Below are 18,278 nucleotides of genomic sequence, written 5' to 3' on the forward strand. Positions count from 1 at the left end.
CATTTAGTGCTGCAAGTTTTCACTGTTTACCTTCAGAAGCATAAATCTTTGCACAGATAATGTTCAAATGTGGATTCCTGGTTTTCTGGAGTTAATTGTGACCCAAAGCGTATTTTTAAAGTGGTTCCAGGCAATAAAGCCTAAAAATAAATACATCTACTTCCTTTTTCTGTGTTCCAGCCTCAGTGACTCTGACACAGTGCTGTAATATTTACACCTCTGATGAAAGCAGAGTTTGTAGTTGCAGAGAAATACTCGACTCATTTTGGGCATTTACGAGCAGGAACCTCAGAAAGCCCCTCGCTGCTTCACTGGTTAAGAAGCAAAGCAAACATTAGTTCACAGTGATGTTAATTAAGGCCCAAAGTTTAGGAAAGAACGTCAGCACTTCACTAATGAATGTAATGCTGGTTCATGTACTTGTTTTGTAATGTGCATGTTGTGCGTTGCTATTTCCCATATTCTTTGGCTCTGATAGATGAAGAGTCTCAGGCAGGACCGAGGCTGCCAGCTGCTGCCAGTGAGCAGGGAGAGAGCAGCAGAAGCTGGTCAAGAGCAGGGCACCTTCAGCCCCCTTCATCAGTCAGAAATCATTTGGGTGTCTGTGTGAAATGTCTGATTTTTAAAATCTTTTTGTAGACATATTTATTAAATGTTTAACAATTATATAGAAGAAAGACAATGTAAAGAACAAAACCTTTGGCCCATAAACACGGTCAGGAGTCACAGTCGAGTGTGAGCTGCATGTATACAAAGAAATAAGAAGGAAACAGCAGTTAGAATGAGCATTGTACATGCTGTTGGAGTAATACTTGGCCCCTCTATGAATATTGTGGCCTCTTGATGGCCCCACACTCAGAAACATAGATCCACCACTTTCTTTTCTACTGCACTGAGGTCTAGCAGGACAAGCACAGAGATGAGTCCACTGTCACCACCACTTGTCTTTTCCCAACCATTAGTCCTGTTATTGCGCCTGTTGATGTGGGTGTGGCCAATGAAATGTCTCCATTACTTGTGTTGACACCAGGGTGTGACGTTCTACAGGTGATGGTGGCACACTGTTCAGTCTTGGTGTTGGATCCTGATGTGTGGAGCCAGGGCTTTGGCCACAGCTACTTCCCCCTGTAGACCAAGTCCCTGTAGAACAGGCTGCTGACAGCACCCCCTGGTGGTGTTAAAGTGGAGTAGAGAGATGATCTCTTTCCTCTGGCTCTGCTGTTTGTTCTCATATGATCCTCCTTCCTCCTTCCTGGGATGCATAAATTGGTTCTCATGGTCACTCTCCTGCTCATCCAGAACCCTGAGCCTTTAGTCAGACTCCTGGGTTCTTGGGGATGAGATAATGAAGGATGTGGGGACCACCAACTGCTTCAGGTAGAGGTTGAAGATGTTGGTCAGCACATGCTCTAAAACATGACCTGGAACGCCCCCAACACATCTGGAGAGCACTGAACTCTGAGGAAGCACCAAGTGTGTAAATCCGTGACTCCATAACCACAGACTGGGCTCACTTTAAAAGCTGGAGTGGAAATTCTCACTCACTGGGACACCGATCAAAACATTATCTCAGGACACTGTGTTGTCTTCATAGCGCTTGTTAAAAATAACACAGCATCCACTTGTGCTTTTCAAGTTACTGCCCCAAACATTTTATTAACACCATTATTTTGTCACACCACAGACCAGTCTTCTTTTATGTGCTCCCCTGGAGGCATTCATGAACGTTCTTAAATACACTGCCCCCTGCTGGTAAACCTTGTCATTACATTAACATCTACATATCAACACATCCCCTTTTCTCTGAATTATATACAACATAGGTCTTATAAACTAACATATACACATAATTTTTTTCATTAATAATTTTTCAGTTTTTTTAAACACCATCAGAATATAAGATAAAAACAAATCCAGTTCACTAGTTTTACTTCACTCTGCTTGCTTTCTGCATAGCAGGGCAAAGTTGTGTGTAGCTTACGACTCATCAGCAGTTCTTCAGGGGATAAACCACAGTCAAGAGGAGCAGTCCTGTAGCTCAGCAGAGCTAAATAAGGATCTGATTGACTGTCTGTAGCCTTCTTCAGAAGCTGCTTGATGATACGCATACATAATAAGATAATAATAAGAGCTGTTTGACAACTACTCTTTCAAGGATGTTTGATATGAAAGGAAGGTTGGAGATTGGCCTATAATTAGCTAAGACTGCTGGGTCTAGAGATGCTTTTTGAGTAAAGGTTTAACTACAGCCAGCTTGAAGGCCTGTGGTACATAGCTGATTATTAGAGATAGGTTGATCATATTTAAGATCGAAGCATTAATTAATGGCAGGACTTCTTTGAGCAGTTTTGTAGGAATGGGGTCTAAAAGACACGTTGATGGTTTGGAGGAAGTAATTATTGAAGTTAACTCAGAAAGATCAACTGGAGAAAAAGAGTCTAACTTAACATCAGTGGTACTAAGAGTAGCTGTAGATAATATTACATCTGTGGGATGATTATTGGTAATTTTCTTACCAATAAACAACAACAACAGGCAGCACAATGAGGAGGCAGGTGTTCTATAGTCAATGAAATTTTATTTATACAGCGCCAAATCACAACAACAGTCGCATCAAGGTGCTTCGTATTGTAAGGTCGACCCTACAATAATACATACACAGAAAGTAGCTCACAGGCCTCCATTGCACTGGAGATTTGCATACTTTGATGAGCATACTTTTTTTTACCATGTTGTGCAAAGCAATGACCAGTAGAACAAAGCACATATTGTCCTCTAGTATAATGAGGAGGGAGAATCAATGTTCAGGAAGATCCAGGGTTAGAAGATATAGAAAATATTGTCAATATTTAGAGCACATGCTACCCTTTCTCTGAAAAAGCACATCACCCACCCACAGAAGTGGAAGAAGGCTATGAAGTGAAGAAAAGTGATGAAGAATCTGAACTATGTTCAAGTAGGTTCTCAGGCATCCAGGACATGGTAGTCTGAGGAGCTTGGAAAGAAAGTGACCGCTGAGGACCACAGGTGTGATTATGTGCTGCCATTTAAAATTTATAAACGCTTCAAAAAAACCTTTCTCACTAAAGTTCAACACACAGAATTCTGTAGTTAGACAAATAGTCAAAATTATCTGAACATTTAAATATTTTATTTTCTCAATTTGTTTTCGCTAAAAAACACAGTGTACTTTATGAAAACAAGGTCTGGTGGCCCTAAAATGTAAAATGTTGGGTAAATTTTGTGTTAATGTGTTGGTCTTAAGTCAAACTAAGATGTAACACTGAATTGATTGACAATTTATACGTTAAAAAACAGTCAAATGAAGTGGGGACATTTTTGACCTCTGAGGACCACAGGTGTATGGAAATTGGGAGGACATTATGAGGGTTAATCTTCTCAATCTAAACACTTGCACTGAACTGACTCCACCCTACACAAGAAGAAGTAGCACTCTAATCTTGAGAGACATGATCCACTCTCTGGTTTCAGTTTTCTGATGGTTTGGTAGGATTTTAAATGCAGAACATGTATTTATGTAGTAGTATTTGTGCATTTGTTACATTTGTTGCACATTAAAAAAGGCACCTGTAACATTCTGTCCAACTTTAAGCAAAACACATATTTCTAAAATAACTTAAAATATAATAATGAAACAATACTGCCCCCTGTTGCTTGAAATATGGAATTTTATTTGATAGCACTTCTTACAGAAAGAGACAACAAACCAAAGATAAAACCCCTCGAAAAACAAAAGCAAGAAAAATTAGAAGACATTGTGAGAAGAAAGATTCTTCTTCTTACACTGGTGACACTGGACTATATCTACACACTATATCTTGTTGATACATGTTGGTCATGTATAAGACAACAGTCATGATCATTCCATGAAAGATTTGACTTTTTGTTTTGTTCACATATTTTTTCACTTTGCTGTTTTGCCAAACAAAAAGTTTTGAGACATGTCGCAGTCGCAGGGTTTGGTTCTATGTCTGCATCATTTACAGTTACAAAGTTAATTATCAAACTGATAGTTTATAGTCTAACAAAAGGGGAGAAAACCTCAACAGAAAGCGAGATAACACCATCACCCTCTGGTATATAAGCCTGCCGTTTAGCTCGTAAAACAAAGACCCAGAACTTCAACTCTCTAAATGTGATATTTGCAGCACATTTTATGTTTCTTTTATCATTTTTAAGTATAGTGGATCCAATCCCTTGGTGTAATGCTGGTGTTTGGGCATCTGAAGAATCTGGATGCAAAGTTGAAGGTTCTTGCTGAATTTCTGGTTAGGAAAAAAAATCAACTCCGATCAGTACTTGCTTCGTACAAAAAGATAGCAAATTTCTTTTTTGTGGGTGTGTCTTAATTACTCACAGCATTCATAAAGCCTGTTTACACGAGCGATGTCATTGGCACTCATTTGGAAAGCATTTCCAAAATTAAGATTAGGATTGGACCTGGCAACAATCGTTGGCTTCCTATTCTTGGAGAAGTGGAATCTAAAAGAACAAACAACAGCACACGAACACACATACGCTGTTATATTAGGAAAACAGAGGAGATAATGGGCCCATAAAGTATTTAACATTAAAAATCCATTCCCCACTGAGTGTGTGCATGTTTTTGTTAGTCTGGATTACATTTCCTTGCAGAAAATGCAAAACATGTAAGGGAATATAAAACCTTACAAAGTCCATCTCACACAGCAACTCACCTGCCATAGTGCATGACGGAGTTGAAGTCATAGGGAGTCCCCAAATTGTTGGTCTGCACTTTCACAAAGTTGTGCTCTTGTCCTAAACAGAAATTTCCAGAAAATATTACATGTTTTTATATGCTTTCACTTCAAAATCCGTCTTCAGTCTCAGCTCTTTGAAGATGGATACATCGAAATGCTAGCTAATCTCTCCTGTGGTCATTTGTTTGATAGTCTTGGGACTAAAGAAATACAAACAAAATCTTCTATGCAGTGCTCGCTTGAACTGCAGTGTTTTATGTGCTGAGTTTGGAAAAGCACAGATTACTTGTAACATGTACACTGCTGTGAAACAGGAGGATGTCCCATTGTGTACTAAGTTAACTGTAACCAACATTTTGGGTAGTTCAGCTGACCTGGGATGATGTTCCCGGTAAGGATCCTCACATGCAGATCTCTGTCAGAGCGGACCTGCTCGTGGTGGAAGCCCAGAGCATGAAGAACCTCATGTTGCACCGTCGACTGAAACAAGCAACCATTTCTCTGCAGGGAGATTGGCTGTCCTCCATTCTGACGGCCCAGGTATGAATAACACCTGATATACACAATGACATCACTTAAAAAATAGATGGACTGTTCTATAGCCTAGCACTGTGCATCCTCCTCCTTCAGCTAGTCATGCTAAGGCTAAAGTACCAAGAAAAGCAAAGACAGTAATCATGTGACCGACTTTGACACTGTGGCTCTATAGACACTGCTCGAACCACACTTTAGCTTTTGTACTTTAATATCTTAAATAATATTTTAAAATAAAAAACACACATATCCATTATCAACTAAAGTAAATAAACAGATAGCGGTCAAATCAATCTCAGAAGCTTTTTAAACATCTGTCGTCCCTTAATCATCAAATAACCCACCAGATTCATCTTCTCGCCTTACAAGGTGCCAGTCTCTAGTTTTGGAACTAGTGGACCAAATAGTATGTGAAATAATTAAGAGCAGATGAGTAAAATGCTCTTTACACTCCTATGCAACAGTATACATTTCATCTAGTAGCAAACAAAAATAAAACTGGACATTTTACAGTACAAGGTCAATGCAGAATGGTCCTTCAAGAACCTGTTTTGATGACACATACAGAATATTTGTAATGCAATCATTTTCAGAATTGCATTTTTGAAGGGTTTAGAGGGTGTGGGTGTATCAGTCCTGTCCTGCCATATAAATACAAGTACAGTCTAAGTACAGCAAGTGCATTCTCACCCTTGTCCAGAGAAGAAGTGAAGGAAATCTGTCTGGCTTGTACGCCAGACAAACCGGACGCAGGTGGGAGCGTGGAAGGTGACTAGGGCATTGATGATGACGTCGCGCTCTTGGCTGCCTGCAGATTCAAATATGAGTCTGATGAGGAGCTTCTTCAGTATTCAGGATCTTCAATATGTTTCAGCCATTTCAACTTGGCAGCATAAACAGTATTTACAATCTGTGCTGCTTCGAGGATCTCTGAGTTCCCATCGAATGACAGGGCCGCCAAATCTATCTATCTATATATCTATCTGTCTTCTATCTCTCTTCTGTTATCTGTTCTGTCTGTCTGTCTGTCTGTCTCTGTCTATCTATCTATCTATCTATCTATCTGTCTATCTGTCTGTCTGTCTGTCTGTCTATCTATCTATCTATCTATCTATCTATCTGTCTGTCTGTCTGTCTTGAAATAGAAAAGTTGAGAAAGTGACATTAATGAAAACATAATTTGAAAATTGTGTGCATCTGTGTATGTATCAATCAGCATACTTATACAAATATGACTTTTCAGTTTAAATGCTTTTTAGTTATCCCACAATAAAACAGCATAGTTAACATATATATATATATATATTTATATAATAATGGGTTTTATTTAACTATTTTTATACATCTCTCCTTTTCATAAAGTCTGTGTTTAATGGTTAAAGTTTGTGCTGCTTACTGTATTCATTGCCAATGGAGACAGGTACATAGACAAAGGATCCAGTTTTAGGCCACTTGCAGCCAGTGGCTGTGCATGGAACAGCATTCCTGGTAGCAGTGGGCACAATGTCACCATGAACCAACACTTTTGCTGCAGAACAACAAACAGAGAGTGGTTAAATGCTCGATACTTGGGCTGCCATTTGCTCAGTTGTGTCAAAACAAAGAGGTAAATGCTTACAGCATTTACTTTATTGATCGCACAATTACAATGTTTGATAATAACACAAATAAAACAGCTGACTAAGACAAGCCAGTAAATGACCAAAAGGCTAATTGATCATTGTGTCTGTTGGGAGTCTATTGTATGTTAACATGTCAGTTCTCAGGGATCTTTCATTTTCATCCAGAATTTATATGTTAACAAAAAAGAGTTTTATTTTGTAAATCTTCACTTACTTGAGTTAGCATTGACTTTTTCAATGATCGCTGGGGCACCCAGAGACTCATCTGTGGATACAAGAGGAAACCAGCAGATTAACTTTAAGCTCTTATATTAAAAACACCTCAATATGCTGGAAGTATTTCATCACTGAACGCACCAGTTATATTTCTAATGACAGCAGCCCTCTGCAATAAAAAACAAGACATTTTCAACTTACTCTTAATCACATTTGAAATCACACTGACAAATGTTATTGTTGGCAAACAAAAACTATTATGTGAAAATACTTCAACTGCGTCACGCTTAAACGCTCATAACAAGCAGCCATGTCTGTTAAGCAGACACGGTTAGAATTACTTTCACAGAACAGCCGGCAGTGTTGAACAACATTTAATGCCTTTGCTGGAAGAGTCAAGCTTACCAGACAAACGGCTGTCATTGACAGGCAGACAGGAGAAGAAAAAGGCTGGAGTCATGATGTTGGTCCTCTGCAGTTAACCTACAGTCACAATCTGAACAGCACTGTTTAAAAAGAACTTCAATGAATGTAACTGCTGGAATAGAAAGGCAAATAAGTGGGATACGAGCAACCCAACAGCTGATTCTGTTCATCTGGATGTTAACTTTTCTCCCAATGAAAATGCTGAGCAGACAACATCCACATGAAGAGAATCAGATATCTGGGATTTCCCTACGTAGAGGATTCAGCATGCAGGGAGATGATATGAGGAGGCTTACCTGTTGTACCAGGTGTTTGCTGGATGCAGCAGGTGTTCGGCTGCTCCATCTTTATAGATAGCTCACACAGGGTGTGGCTGAGGTTTCAGGGCTGTCTTTTTAGTTATCAATCCATTAGTTTCTTTTTGCTGATGCCAAAATACTAAAGCAGCAACAAATTTCCAGGAAGGAAACTTCAATCAAGGACATTGCAAACATTTTTTGAGGCTGACGTAAACATTCAGAGCATTAAATAATTGCAATTAAAAGTTGCAAAGCCCAAAGAAATGCTGATGGAAATTAAATTTCAATCAGACTGGAATGAAATTCTTTTAACAACATAATTACCTTTGGGCAAAATAGTCAATAACAACAACATTTTATTTCCTCACATGTACTCAATTTGCACCTTTGCCTCAGTTTGTAAAACATTTCATTGCTAGCTTACAAAATAAAGTTCTTCCTTCTGAAATTCAGTCAAGCATCACATTAAGGAAATACTCACATAAAATGCAAACACTGAATATGTGGTCTGAATGAACAAAGACATGAAGTAAGGCGCTAGAGAAGGAAAACCAAACAATTCATCAGACCTTCTGGGATAAATGTGCCATAAATTAATTAATAATCATTTTAAAATCCTGTAACATTAGACAAATGGCAAACTATGAGTGATTTGTTGTGGCTTGCTGCGATGTCTTATATAATAGTTAGAGTTTAATATTTTGTGTAGATCGAGGTATTAAAAATAGCTTTTTGGCTATTTTTAATACCTCGGCTCCTGAGTAAGGAGAACTGTGTCTATCAATTCTCAGTAAGCAAGACACACATGAAAGAAGATTATGTATGAATTGATGAGAAATTTCAAGTGACAAAAGACTCAGTGCTACGTGAGACAAAGGGCTGGGATGGAAACCAGGAAACAGGTTTTTAAGATTAGTTTTTGTAAATGCAGCTTCCTTGTGTGCAACCTGAAAAAACCACAAGCCGTGCTTAAAATGATTACATAAAAGATAAGATATAAATCAATAAATGGAGAAACAGAGTTTAAATGTTCATTTTATCTATTAAAAAACTTTTTATTTCTCTGTATCACTTTGGTTGATGGACTAATTTTTATAAAACGCTTTTCTACTCTGCTGGAGTACTCAAAGCGCTGTATACAACATGCCACGTTCACCCACTCACACAAGCACTTCTAAACTGAAGTGTAAACAAATAACATTCACACTCGGATGAACGCATCGTAGGGCAACTTGGGGTTAGTGTTTGGCCCAACAATATTTGCACTGCAGTTCATCCTTGGGAAACCAAGGATCGAACCACCAACCTTCCAATCAGTAGCTGATCTGCTCTACCACCTGAGCTACAGCTACCCTTGTAACCACAATTGATCCACTTAGAAGAATCTTTTCATGAGGAAACAGAGGTTTTTTTGAATTCCTGCTAGTGTCTGGGAAAGGAAAGAAGGAAAGGGACACGTTACTGTAACTGCTAGTCTTACTGGTTCATCAACATGAACTTCCAGTTTGGGAAGTGTGATCTAAATAGGAGTGTTTACTGGAAACTTTAGGGTACCATCGCAGTCACGCTGGCGCTGAGATAGGGACTTAAAGAACTCATCAGATCTTTCAGCACAGTTTAACTTAGGAATGTGCCATAGCTGCATGTGTGCAGGTTTTATTCTATGGATGCCTCACCTGACACGTCAAGGGTTTGAAGTGCTGTGAGGCCACAGTGCTACCCATATCAACACTGTCCATCTTTATACACCACAGTCTGGAGTATATTACCACATTATGCAATAATGGGTGTCCTGGTCCTGCGGCCATCGTTGGGCTCCAGTATTCTTCGTTTCCATGTATTTTTTATTTTGTTTCCTTATGTTGTTTTCCCTTGTGACTTTTATCCCTGTGTGCCCCTCTCTGTATTCTGTGAGCCCTCGTCTCCCCTCCTTGTGTTTCATCTATTGTTCTTCCCCAGCCCGTTAGGTCTGTGTTCTCCCGTGCTCTCTCTCCTCCGTCTGAACCTCTGTACTTCCCCTGTTTTACTTTGCCCGTCTCCCGTTATGGTTGTGTTCCCGCCTCGCCCGTGTCTTGTTTATGATTCTCAGTGTCACCTGTGTTCCCGCGTGCTCCCATTCAGAGTTCTCCCCCGTGTCTGTGAGTTTTTTTGCGATTTGGGTCCTCATCCTGCCTGCACACCGCGATCCATGATCAAAGAACCTGCGACCAGAATGGACCAGCAAAACTCCCTACGGAAAACCGGCGCATGCCAGACCCCGCCTTCCCTACCGAGACGGAGAAGGCCGGAGGCTCGGCATGCCCGGCTGGCGCGCAGTCTTGCCTCTATGGGCACTCGATTGGCTCTCGGTGGCCGCGCAGCTCCAACTGCAAACGCTGCTGCCTTTTTCCCAACATCTGTCCCACTGGTGATAAGAGTGTGGAGGATTCCGCCTATTCGCCTGCCCACAACCTCCTCCGCCTTTTCAACTTCCGGTTCACCTCCCCTGTCACGCCACGTCCCGCGGCAAAGAAGAGGGTTACTCGGCGGCCGAGGACGAGCATTTCGTGCCTCCGAACAAGCCGCCTTTCTCCGCTGCGTCCTTTGCGCTCTCCCTCCTGCGGACTTCCACGCTCTGAGCTGCCACAAGCTCTGTCACCTCCCTTCGCGCAGCCCGGCCCGTTCTCGCTCAGTCAGCCGACGTCCCCTGAGGTGCCCGCGTCTACAGCCTCGGGAAACTCATTTTCTTTGGTCACCAGGTCCCAGGCGTAAACGGCGCTCACGCCGTCGTCCAGCCTAAAGTACTGAGCAACACTACGGTGGTGATTTAATATGACAGCTTTTTTTCCATTCCATTCCAAGTCGGACCGGACCGTACAATATTCTGGATTCTGATGTCCGCAGTTTTTACACGTCTGTAACTCACAGAGATGAAAAGTAAGTTGAAAAGGACTTCGTTGTTTCCAGGAATCATAACATTCCTAAGTTCACCTCTTCGCACCTATTAAAGTCCTTAGAACGAGTTCATTGCCCCCCTAGAGAATGATGTTAGGATGACTTAAAAAAACTATGGTAAAATTGTAAATATGTGTGAGTAAATAAAAGAGGAAAGTTAACTATGGTGTCTGGTAATTATGGGTAAGTTAATAAAAGAATTGAATTAAATAAAATAAAGTAAATGTTTGATGGTGGCTTGTTGTGTGGGGTTGGGGGCGGTTGGTGGGGGGGGGTGTTGTGGGGGGTGAGCCTTGGTGTTGGTTGTGGGTGGGGTGGTGGGGGGTGGGGTTGGGGGTTTGGTTTTGGGGGGGGGGGTGTTTGTGGGGGGTTGGGGTTTTTTGGGTTTGATTTGGGGGGGGTTTGGTGGGGGGTGTGTGGTGGGTTGTGGGTTGGGTGGTTTTGGGTTTGTGGGTTGGGGGGGGGTGGTGGGGGGGGTGTTGGGGGGTGGGGGGGGGGGTGTTGGGGGTGTGGGTTGCGGTGGTTGTGGCGTTTGAGCGTTCTTTGGGGCGGTGTTTGGTGTGTGGTTGTGGGCGGGGTGTTTGGGGGTGGTGGGTTTGTTTGGGTTTGTTTGAGGGGGTGGGTGTTGGGGGGTGGGTGGTGGTTGGGTGGGGTTTGAGGGTTGTGGGTTGGTTGTGGGGTTGGGTGGTGGTGGGGGGGGTTGGGGTGGGGTGTGGGGGGGGGTGGGTGGGTTTGGTGTGGTGGGGGGGGGTGTTTTGGGGGGGGGGGGTTTGGGGGGGGGTTTTGTGGGTTCGGGGGAGTGGGTGTGTTTTTGGTGGGGTTTTGGGTGGGGGTTGGTGGGGGGTGTTTTGGTTTGGGTGTGGGGGGGGGGGTGGGGTTTGGGGGGGGGGTGGGGGGGGGGGGTGGTGTGGTTGGGGGTTTGGGGGGGGGTTTGGGGGGGGGTTGGGGGGGTGGGGGGGGGTGTGGGTGGGGTGGTGTGTGGGGGGGTGGGTGGTGGGTGGTGGGTGTGGGGTGGGGGTGGGTGGGGGGGGGGTGGTTGGGGGTGGGGGGGTTGTGGGTGTGTGGGTGGTGGGGGGTGTGGAGTGGGGGGGTGGGTTGTGGTGTGGGGCGGTGGGTGGTGGGTGGTGGGTGGGGTGGTTGTTTGTGTGTTTTGTTGTGGGTGGTGGGTTGGGTGGGGGTGGGGGGGTGGGGGGGGGGGTGGTTTGGGTGGGGTGTTTTGGGTGGGGGTGGGGTGTGTTGGGTGTTGGGGGGGTGGTTGTGGGGGTGGGTTTGGGTGTCGGTTGGGGGGGGGTGGTGTGGTGGTGGGTGGGTGGTTGGTTTGTTGGGTGTTTTGGTTGTGTGTTGGGCGGTGGGGGGGGTGGGGGGTTGGGGGGGGGGGTGGGGTTGGTTGGGTGGGTTGTGGTGTGGGTGGGGTGGGGGGGGGGGTGTTGGGGGGGGGGGTGTGGGGTGGGGTGGGGGGTGTGGGTTGTGGGGGTGGGGTTTTGGGGTGGGGGGTGGGGTGGTGGTGGTGGTGGAGTTGTGGTGGGGGGGGGGGGGGTGGTGTTTGTTCTTGGTGGTGGGTTGTTGGGTTGGGGGGGGGGGGTGGGGGTGGGGGTGGGGTGGGGGTTGGGTTGTGGGGGTGGGGGGGGGGGGGGGGGTGTGTGGGTTTTTGTGGGGTGTGGGGGGGGGTGTGGGGGTTTTTGTTTGTGGGGGTGGGTGGGGGGGTGTGGGGTGGGGGGGGTGTGGTGTGTGTTGGGGGGGGGGGGGTGGGGGGTTTGGGGGGGGGTTGGGGGGTGGGGGTGGCTGGGGTTGGGTGGGGGGTGGGGTTGTTGTGGGGGGTGGGGGGTGTGGGGTGGTGGGGGGGGGGTGTGGTTGGGGGGTTGTTGGGGTAGGTTGGGGGGGGTGGTGGGGGTGGTGGGGGTTGGGGGGGGGTGGGGTGGGTTTTGTTGGGGGGGTTTGGTGGGGTGGGGGTGGGGGGTTTTGGGGGTTTGGGGGGGGTTGGGGGTTTGGGGGGGGGGGGGGTGGGTTGTTGGGTTGGTTGTGGGTTTGTGGTGGGTGGTTGTGGTGGGTGTGGTTGGTTGTTTGGTTGGGGGGGTTGGTTGTGGGGGGGGGGGTTGGGGTTGGGTGGGGGTGTGGTGTGGGGGTTGGGGGGGCTGTTGGGTGGGGGGGGCTGGGGGTGTGTGTGGGGGGGGGTGGGGTGTGGGGGGTTTGTGGGGGGGTGTGTGGTTGGTTGGGTTTGTTGGGAATTGACTGTTTTTTCCCTTTTGTCCTCCCAGGTCAGCAGGTATTAACACACAGATGATACCTCACCTTAGAAAAGCAAAAGACTGTTTTTGCGGTTGCCTACTTGGTGAACTAACATATTAAACAAACAGTCCGAGGTTGCCGGCTGAAACCGGAGGGGACCACCTGGAAACTGACTGTTGTGTCTACGACCTTCAAGGTGCTGAGCGTTCTGTTCTCAGGTTGATTGTGACCCTGCTTGCCCACAAGTCGCATTTTCCTTCCTTGTCTCTTAGCTGCTGAAACTGGTTTCGTCCAGGGTTAAAAATGTGCTCCCCTCGGTTAACGATGGCAGATCTGTGAAGTCCTGTTAATAATCATGTTTGATCACACAAAGACTATGCATTCAATCACAGGTTGTTAAGTGTTACGTGCAACAAGTTCACCGTCCGTCATGTGTAACTGCTAGGGGCGCTCAGGTTGACTATTCCTAGTCAGTTTCACACTCAGTTGCCTCAGACACCACCTGTGGTTGTTAAGTCCCCACTCCGCTTAACCCTGATAGTATACAGACTGTGCGACATGTGTTCTTCACTCCTGGACTGATGTTCGCTCAACCCAGCGTATTTTAGAAAACCGTATATGAGACATGCTTCATTGTCTTAAACGGCTCTTCTGAGCCAGAAGTTACAGATGCTAACTCTGCTAAGCCTGGATCCTTTCTTGACTAAGACTGTACGCTTCTAACATGGACAGCTTTAGAACGACAGAGTTGTGCTAAAAGTGGCCAGCCATAATCTCTGTTGTGTGACAGCTGTGTTTGGCTCCAACAACGTAGTCTCACCCTGTGACTGTACTGTTCCGTGCTTTCGTCTGCCACCTCCAGTTCCATTGTAACAGCGCAGCGCAGGGCGATCAAGTTTCCCTTAGCTCCCTGTATCAGTCCTCGGGAGAGGTGGCTGAGGTCCAGCTGGTCCCTGCTTCTGTCCCCAGCCTGGCAGAGGCGCCGTCTCCCCCCAAGCATCCGTAACTGCTCCTCGAGTGGGGTTGATGGACACCTCAGCCTTGCCACTGCCATGTTCTGGTTTCCCGGGTGGGTCCAGCCGTGACCCTGCCGACTCCTGCACCCGTCTCAAGTTTCCTCGGTGCGGAGCGACAGAGTCCAGCCAGCTGCCTGCACCTACGCCGGCCCCAGGGTAAAGGCAAGCCGAGCCCAGCTCGTTCCCTACAACCCGTATGCTGTTTCTCGGGCATGGGGAGATGGTGTTCGGCCAGCCCTGCACACCCGTTCCTGGTCCTCGGAGAAGAGCAGCCAGGAGTCGTCACCTGTCCAGTCACCAGGTTCAATACCTGCGTCCGACCATCACTACAACCAACAACTACAAACTTTGCACTTCAATCGATGACAGTCACCAGCTCGTCATAGATCAGCAAAACACCGCACGACACTGTCAACCTCAGCTGGCAGCCTTTGTGGGCTTTGCCTCCGCCCGCTGAGGACTGCGTGGTAACTTACGCGACTTTGGGAACAGACTGTTTTGGCCCTGCACACCCCAACCGTTGCCTCCCAAGCGACTGCGTGCCTGGTGCAGCTACAGTTAGCGTCGCCTGAGCTGGAGGCCTGCAGCCTGTCCACTTTTCTTTGTGTTACTCTTGCAATCTGTCTTCCGCTGGGGTTCAGGAGGAACCCTCTCCAGCACTCCTCGGTCTCCGCTGCGGCTTCTGCCAGCCCGGCCAGCACCTCCTCGTCTTCGCTGGGGGGTTCAGGAGAACACTCGTCCAGCCGCTCCTCGTCTCCGCTGGGGGTCAGGGGGAACCTCTCCAGCCGCTCCCCGTCTCCAAGACGGGGGTTCAGGGGAACCTCTCCAGCTGCTCCTCGTCTCCGCTGGGCTCAGGTTCAGCCCGGCCATGCACCTCCTCGTCTCCGCTGGAGGGTCCGGGCCGGGCACCGTTCAGGCCGTGGGGTCTGGTCCGGCCTCTAATCAGCTGCACCCCACGACCGGTCCCGGCCTCTGACAGGCTGCACCCACCCTGTCCGGCGTCGGCCTCTGCGTCTGCGCCTGCCTGGTTGCCAGCTTCGGCCTCCTCTGCTTCTGCCTCAAGCTTGGTTGGCTCAACGGCTTCAGCCTCATCTTCGCCAGGCCCAAGCGCTCACGAGTCTTCGGTCCTCGTCTGGCCCAGCTTCGACTTTGGCCTTGCTGTTTCGCCCTGCCTGCAGCTCCAGCCTGTGCTTCCTTGCCGCCTGTTGCCGCGGGCCTCGTCATCGCCGTGCTGCGGGCCCCGTCATCGACTGCTGCGGGCCACCCGTCTACCGGCGCCCGTCTAGCCTCGGTCCTGCTCGTCTCTGCCTCGACTGGTCCTGCGCCCACGGGCCATGCCAGCACGCCTAACATCTGACGAGCCGCCGCTGGCCTTCCGCGCGGTCCGGAACCCCTGAAATGCGCCGCCGGCTCCTTTCCGCAAGGACACCGCCGCTGCCTTCCGCTGGCGGCCTCCTGAACTCTGCTCCAGTCCTTCGTCGCGCCGCCCAGTTGCCTTGCGCATGGCTGGCCCCCCTGAAACTGTTTCCCCACGTTCCACCGTGCCGGCCGCCATTGGTCGGCCCCCCTGAACTGCACTGTGTTGTTTTGGGTTTGTTTTGTTCCTGGCTCGGTGTTTTGACTGTGATCTTTTGTTTTCTGTCCGAGCCCTCCGTCCTGGGCCCCGCCGCCCGCCCTGGGTCGTTTTCCTGTTTGGTTTTGTTTTTCTGTGTTTGGGCTGTCTGGTGGCCAGCCCTTAGGTGATGTCATGGTCCTGGGCCTGTTGGCCCAGTATTCTTAGTTTCCATGTATTTTTGTATTTTGTTCCTTATGTGTTTCCCTTGTGACTTTTATTCCCTGTGTGCCCCTCTATGTATCTGTGAGCCCTCGTCTCCCCTCCTTTCGTTTCATTCTATGTTTTCCCAGCCCGTTATGTCTGTGTTCTCCCCGTGCTCTCTCTCCTCCTGTCTGAACCTCTGTACTTCCTGTTTTACTTTGCCCGTCTCCCGTTTAGTGTTGTGTTCACTCATTGCGTGTCTTGTTATGATTATCAGTGTCACCTGTGTTCCCCGCGTGCTCCCACTTCCCTCGTTAACCCTCTGTGTATTATGTCTGCGTCTCCCTCAGTTCTGGTCGCGTTCTCCCTCATGCTGTGTGTGATTCCCCTGTGTTTCTTGTGAGCTTTATGGTTAGTTTTTCCCACGGTTGTAGTTTTGTATTCCTGTCTTCCTTTGTCAGCATAAGCTGCTTTTTGAGTTCATCCCCCGTGTTGTGTTTTTTGCGATTGGGTCCTCATCCTGCCTGCCACACAGCGATCCATGACATGGGACACAACCAAACAAAAACCTATAAGAACTGGAAACTTAGAAAATACTAAAGAACAAGGAGCATAGGAATCATTCACATAGCGAAACTGCTGACAACAATATTCAGAAGGGACTGTCAGTGAGACACAGAGGTTCAATTATGGCGTTCCCATAGGGTTCAGTGCTAGGACCAATTCTGTTTACATTATACATGCTTCCCTTAGGCAGCATCATTAGAAGACATAGCATACATTTACACTGCTATGCTGATGACACCCAGCTCTATCTGTCCATGAAGCCAGATAACACACACCAATGAGTTAAACTGCAGGAATGTCTTAAAGACATAAAGACCTGGATGGCCGCTAACTTTCTGCTTCTTAATTCACTGAGGTTATTGTGCTCGGCCCTGAAAAGCTTAGAAATATGGTATCTAATCAGATTCTTACTGTGGATGGCATTACCTTGGCCTCCAGTAACGCTGTGAGGAACCTTGGAGTCATTTTTGACCAGGACATGTCCTTCAACGCACATATCAAACAAATATGTAAGACTGCTTTCTTCCATTTGTGCAACATCTCTAAAATTAGAAATATCCTGTCTCACAGTGACGCTGAAAACTAGTTCATGCATTTATTACTTCCAGGCTGGACGACTGTAATTCATTATTATCAGGATGTCCAAAAAACTCACTGAAAAGCCTTCAGCTAATCCAAAATGCTGCAGCAAGAGTCCTGACAGGGACTAGAAAGAGAGAGCAGATTTCTCCTGTTTTGGCTTCCCTTCATTGGCTTCCTGTTAATCCAGAATTCAAAATCCTGCTCCTCACATACAAGGTCTTAAATAATCAGGCCCCATCTTATCTTAATGACCTTGTAGTACCATATCACCCTATTAGAGCACTTCGCTCTCACTCTGCAGGCCTACTTGTTGTTCCTAGAGTATTTAAAAGTAGAATGGGAGGCAGAGCCTTCAGTTTTCAGGCCCCTCTTCTGTCGAACCAGCTTCCAGTTTGGATTCGGGAGACAGACACTATCTTTACTTTCAAGATTAGGCTTCAAACTTTCCTTTTTGCTAAAGCATATAGTTAGGGCTGGACCAGGTGACCCTGAATCCTCCTGTAGTTATGCTGCAATAGATGTAGGCTGCCGGGGGATTCCCATGATGCATTGAGTTTTTCCTTTCCAGTCACCTTTCTCACTCACTATGTGTTAACAGACCTCTCTGCATTGAATCATATCTGTTATTAATCTCTGTCTCTCTTCCACAGCATGTCTTTATCCTGTCTTCCTTCTCTCACCCCAGTTTTCTTCCTGTTAAAAGGGAGTTTTTCCTTCCCACTGTCGCCAAAGTGCTTGCTCATAGGGGGTCATATGATTGCTGGGTTTTTCTCTGTATCTATTATTGTGCGATCTACTGTACAATATAAAGCGCCTTGAGGCGACTTTTATTGTGATTTGGCGCTATATAATAAAATTGAATTGAATTGAATTACAGCTGGCGTGGACGAGGCTAAGCATCAGACTTCAAATGAATTAAAGTCTGTCTGGGTCTTTCATTAATTAATAGGCTGGTGTGAAAAATTGCTGCCACACCGCCCCCTCGGCCTGTGCTTCGAGGTTTCTGGTAGTTATAATGACTCGGGGGTGTTGATTCATTTAAACTAACATAATCATCCTGCTGCAACCAGGTTTCTGTAAGGCAGAGTAAATCAATTTGTTGATCAATTATTAAGTCATGTACTAACAGAGACTTGGAGGAGAGAGACCTAATATTTAATAATCCACATTTCACTGTTTTACTCTTTGGTTCAGATGTGGATACTGTATTGTTCTTTCTTTGTGATTGTTTATGTTTAAGTTGTTTGTTGCTGGTTTTTAGTTTGTTTTTTGTCTTTTTGGAAGCTGACACAGTCTCTATGGAGATGGGTTTTTGGGGGGGGTAGCAGGAGGAGAGAAGCTGCAGAGAGGCGTGTAAG

At 46.5% G+C, this 18,278-nt stretch overlaps 1 pseudogene; it reads right to left on the minus strand.

Moving 5' to 3' along the window:
• Window positions 1-3,669: 3,669 nt before the first annotated feature.
• LOC120735326 lies at window positions 3,670-7,860 on the minus strand (annotated as a pseudogene).
• Between the last annotated feature and the right edge of the window lie 10,418 nt (window positions 7,861-18,278).

The sequence above is a fragment of the Simochromis diagramma genome, unplaced genomic scaffold, assembly GCF_900408965.1.
Source record: "Simochromis diagramma unplaced genomic scaffold, fSimDia1.1 OVJJ01000439.1, whole genome shotgun sequence".
Lineage (NCBI taxonomy): Eukaryota > Metazoa > Chordata > Actinopteri > Cichliformes > Cichlidae > Simochromis > Simochromis diagramma.